Raw genomic sequence first — 5,423 nt, 5'->3', positions numbered from 1 at the left:
TAGCTTGAGGACATGCCTTATTATTTTATTTATTCAATCATTTACACATTCTGGCCTATATCACCAAATATTTGAGGTGTCTTACAAACTATATCCAATATACAAGGATCAAAGAGTTGAAAAAAGCAGGCAAATCACCATGTAGTGTATAACACTCAACACTGGAAAACTCCTAAAGGTGGGCCTTGAATTTGTCTCTAAATCTGAAACCTGTGCCAAACTTAATAGCAAGTGGCTAGATGCCAGGGGAAAATTGTGGCAGAAAATGTTACTAGCCAAGCATGTGGAAGCCCATACCTCCCAATAAACAGATTATCTTCTTTTTTAAAAAATAATTTCAGGACCATCTTGCTCCCCCACCCCAGAGCTATGCTGGCCCTGTAAGTCTATAGCTAGCCATGGACATGGGTCTCTCTTCCACAGGATGGAGTTGTTAAAGTTGCCAAGAATAAGGCCTACTTCAAGAGATACCAAGTAAAATGTAGAAAACAACGAGAGGGTAAAATTGATTATTATGCCCAGAAACGCATGGTAATGCAGGGTAAAAATACATACAACACACCCAAATACAGGATGATAGTTTGTGTAACCAACAAAAATAGCATTTGTCAGATTCCTTATGCCCGTATAGAAGGAGATAAAATAGTTTGTGTAGCTTATGCTCATGGACCCAAAGTATGGGGTGCAGGTTGGCCTGACAAATTATGCTGCAGCACATTGTGCTGGCCTGCTGCTGGCCAACAGGCTTCTAAACAGATTTGGCATGGACAAGGTGAATGAAGGCCAAGTGGAGGTGACTGAGGATGAATACAATGTGGAAAGCACTGATAGTCAACCCGGTGCTTTTACCTGCTATTTGGTTGCAGAGTTTGCCAGAACTACTACTGGAAGTAAAGCTTTTGGGGTCCTGAAGGGAGCTGTGGACAGAGTCTTGTCTACCCTTCACAGTACCAAACTATTCTCTAGTGAGATTAAAAAAGCAAGTAATTCAAGGCAGAAGTACATCGGAAGTACATCATGGGTCAGAACATTGCAGATCATGTGCATTAGCTACTGGAACAAGATAACACAAGACACAATTCCCTCCATACATAAAGAGCAATGTAACTCTAGGCATGATGAAGGAGATGTACAAGAAAGCTCATGCTGCTATATGAGAGAATTTAGTCTATAAGAGGCCTAAGAAAGAAGTTAAAAACAAGAGGTGGAACCATCCCAAAATATCTCTTTCCCAGAAAAAAAGATCAGATAGCTCAGAAGAAGGCAAGCTTCCTCAGAGCTCAGAAATGGACTGCTAAGAGTTAATAAACCAAGCCACAATTTTCTAAGATTTTTTTTCATACAAAGACAATTATAAACTTGACCAGTCGGCTAACAAAAATAATTGATGGGTCACCTTGGTGAGAAAGGAGGCTCTAGATCAGCGGTTCTCAACCTGTGGGTTGCGACCCCTTTGGGGTCGAATGACCCTTTCACAGTGGTCGCTTAAATACATCCTGCATATCAGATATTTACATTACGATTCATAACAGTAGTAAAATTACAGTTATGAAGTAGCAATGAAAATAATTGTATGGCTGGGGGTCACCACAACATGAAGAACTGTATTAAAGGGTTGCGGAATTAGGAAGGTTGAGAACCACTGTTCTAGATTATGTCTCAAGGTTTCTTCTGGTCCTGATTTCATAACAATGGTTGAGATTTCCTTGATTAAGCAAGATAAATAATTAAGAAGGCAAGATTTTATGTAGCTGCAACCAACCTCCAATACAACTTCATTCTTTTGAAGCCTTAGCCCCAGTCCCCTTAAAATTGGAGACATAGTTTGAAAGCTTAAAAAAAAAGATCATACACTTCTCATTTCTTTTTTATTGTGCATAAGGCAAGAAATATAAAGCAAGAAATATATAGGAAGGCTGGCTCAGTGATTTTCTTACTCTCCAGTTTTTCTGCCTGTAGCACTTCTAACAATCTCAGGTCTTCTAGGGCTCTTTATTTACTATTTTTTCTTCTTTTGATTAGAGAATAGCAAATAGTCCTAGAAAGCTTGGTACTGGTGCATGACAATGGAAGAGCTCTACCCTAGAGTACTGGGCCTGCCATGCTAGAGGAGTTGCACTGTGGGAGCTCTGGAAGCAAAATCGGATGTTCTCTCTTAGACTGGAACTGGGAATCATTCTATTTAAAAGGACAGCTGTCATTTAATATTCATTGAGCAGCCACCATGTTCCAAGTGCCATATGAAGTATGCATGTGATGTGACATTTAAAAAAGAAGAGACTAGTTTTAATAGGAATCAGTTACTGCCAGTATTTGATTTGATGACTGTATAGAAAAGGGTAGAAGGGATTCTTGGTGCTTTTAACTTTGCTAAGTGAGGAAAATGCTAGGTGAATTGCCAAGATGGTTATCCTGAAAAACCATTTACAATATTCAATTAACAATAATTAAGGCACTCAGTGGGAAGCTCCTCACTGACTTGCTAAATAGCAAAAAAAAAAAAAAGGCATTCCCAGTGGATCAGAGAAAAGATAATAAGTACCCAAAATGTAAAGACAATCAAAATGAAACCAATTATGATCAAATTATATTGCTCAAATAGAAACACAAGTTGAATCAGGAATATTTAAGTCTTTGACAAGAAATATTTAAAAGAGATATAATAACATTTTAGCCATTAATTGATCATCTAATCTACCTTATTTCTGGAAAGAGAGGTGGTTTATATGCCTTCAAGTTTTTCTTATGTTGATAAGGGACCACAGTCTATTATAACAACCTCATGTTTTTAGAAGCTAGCAAAGGCTAATTTTCTGTTAATATAGTTAATAATGAACCATAATTGATTCTATTACCAATAGTCTTACAAAGACAGCTAGTCATTAAGTCCATTGTTTCACAATCACATACTCACAAATATTAACACCAATTTGATTTACTGTATTAAACTTTAGTAATTTAAAATTATTCTCCCCCAACTAATTATCTATAGCTTTTAAACAAAGGTTCTTTCTTTAAACTTCTTTATACAGTAGTCCCCCTTATCCTTTGGGGATACATTCCAAGACCCCCAGTGGATGCCTGAAACGACAGATAGACCCAAACCTTAAACATATTATGTTTTTTCCTGTACATACATACATACCTATAATAAAGTTTAATTTATAAATTAGGCACACTAAGAGACTAACAACAATAACTAATGATAAAATAGAACAATTATTACAATATTCTGAAATAAAGGACAAATGTGGTCTCAAAATCCGTGTATTATTGCACTGTACTCATCCTTCTTCTTATGACAAGGTGACACTAGCATTAGGCTAATTACTTGACCTAGCATTAGGCCACTATTGACTTTCAGACAATAGGTAACAAGCACTTACAGCTTCTCTTTGGCATAATCAAATTGCCTGTATCACTATTCCTATGTTTTGGCACAGTTACTAAGTAAAATAAGGGTTCTTGAACACAAGCACCGAAACACCACAACAGTCAATCTGATAACCAAGGTGTCTTCTAAGTGACTAACAGGCAGGGAGTGCATACAACATGGAAACATGATTTACGTCCCGGATGGGACTGAGCAGGACTCCCAAGATGTCATCATGCTACTCAGAATGGCAAGCAATTTAAAATGAATGAATTTTTTTTTCTGGAATTTTCCATTTAATACTTTCAGACTGAGGTTGACTGCAAGTAACTGAAGCTGAGGAAAGGGAAACAGCAGATAAGGGGTGCTCTGCAGTTTTTTTCTCACGTACTTACACATTACCCTTCACATCCCCATTCACTTTCCCTCATCCATATATTTAAAATCAGATGTGAAGGATAATAACAGTAGGTGAGAGAAAAAAAACAAACTAAAAAAGTACCCCCTTATCCATTTTGAAGATTGATAAGAACTTTGTCAATTTTCCAGACAGTTTAGAAATGGCTGTGATTTTCAGTGTGGATTCTGGAATATAGACTCTCTCTTTGCAGTTCTTTCATTCATTGAGTGCCTCCATGTGAAAGCATGAAGCTAGCCATTGCGGGCTACTAGGGTATTTACACTGACCCCTGTCTTCACATCTATGCAAAACAAACAAAGCAACTACACACAGTTGAATGTGAGTGAATGTAAGAGGATGGGATAGCAGCAGCTTTGGGGTTCAGAGTCTGCAAAAATGGTTATTGAGTGGAACTTGTGGGAAGAGGTGCAGATGTTGATGAGCCTGCTGCCGGTTTCAGTGGCATGGCTGCTTTAATTTGGGGATTAGCTGAATGTGCCACCTTCAGTTACGTCTTGTGTCTCCTTCAGGATATTTATCTGTTATGATCCAGTAATGAACTCTCACTTGGAACAGAATACCGACGTGGTCCTATTAATTCTGGCCATCAAGATATTTTTTTCATTTAAATAAAAGCAATGACCTGATCTCACGTACTTTACTAGGGAGAACGTCTGCCGACCTCTAAGATTTCCATCAAAATCATAGTTTGCCAAGGTGTAAGCTGACCACATCCTTTATAGGCGTGTGGATCAGCCAGCTGGCAAGCCCTGGGCACCACTCTCCCCAGGCAATCAGCCAACAACCCAGCACTCCGAGCAAGATTCATTCCCACTGCAGCATTCATTTTTTTTTTTTTTGAGGTGTTAGCTGCATTCTGTTAATTGGGACCTTTTGCAAAGTCTTCCAGGCACTTTGCAGTGCCTGTCCTCCCATCAATTTCTGGTGAAAATTTATAGTCCTGTCACATGTGTCTTCAGCAGGAAATCTGTAAAAAGACTGAAGTCGATTTTTAATTTTTTTTACCTAACTCAATGTTGCAGAAATGAGGCAGAGGAACTGTCAGTCATTTCTAAGGATGACAATTTTCACTGCTTGACAATCTTAAATATAAAATTCCAGCTATTTGATGATGTGCCTGTGTATGGCCCATCCCCCAGATCCGATGATAAGTGCTGAACAGCAGGTTTAGGGCCCCTTGCTTAGGCATGATAATTTAGGGAAATAGTTAGCTCATCAAAATTGGCTGGGCGCCCTGTTTTCATATTACCCAGACAGAAGTCACTGAACCACAACTTTGCTGCTTAGAAACAGGCACTAAAAGGGAGGGAGAGAGGGAACTATGAATAGTTAGCCAGTTACCATATTCAATGTTGAAGTGTACTTTATACTCAAGGATAAACTGATACATGTTAAATTATGCCTGAGAAATGTCTGGAGGGGCCCTCAGGAGATCTGCTGGCTGTACTCTGGTCTTCCCCGGCCAGGTTACCTTACACAGGACACTAAGACTCTCTTGAGCCCAATGTTCTTCACATGGGAGAGTCTGAATTGATGGCCTCTGAATTCTAAAGCTCCATGTTGTAGGGACTCGATTGAAGAGCAACATTAACCATTTATATATTCAGGTATACCCCACTTTTAAAAAGC

At 38.7% G+C, this 5,423-nt stretch overlaps 1 pseudogene; it reads left to right on the top strand.

Moving 5' to 3' along the window:
• The first annotated feature begins 438 nt into the window (after positions 1-438).
• Positions 439-1,305, top strand: LOC118656766 (annotated as a pseudogene).
• Positions 1,306-5,423: the final 4,118 nt, after the last annotated feature.

Source organism: Myotis myotis, unplaced genomic scaffold (assembly GCF_014108235.1).
Source record: "Myotis myotis isolate mMyoMyo1 unplaced genomic scaffold, mMyoMyo1.p scaffold_m19_p_5, whole genome shotgun sequence".
In the NCBI taxonomy this organism is placed as follows: Eukaryota; Metazoa; Chordata; class Mammalia; order Chiroptera; family Vespertilionidae; genus Myotis; species Myotis myotis.
Note: the sequence above shows the minus strand (reverse complement) of the source record. Positions and strands in the feature narration are given on the sequence as shown.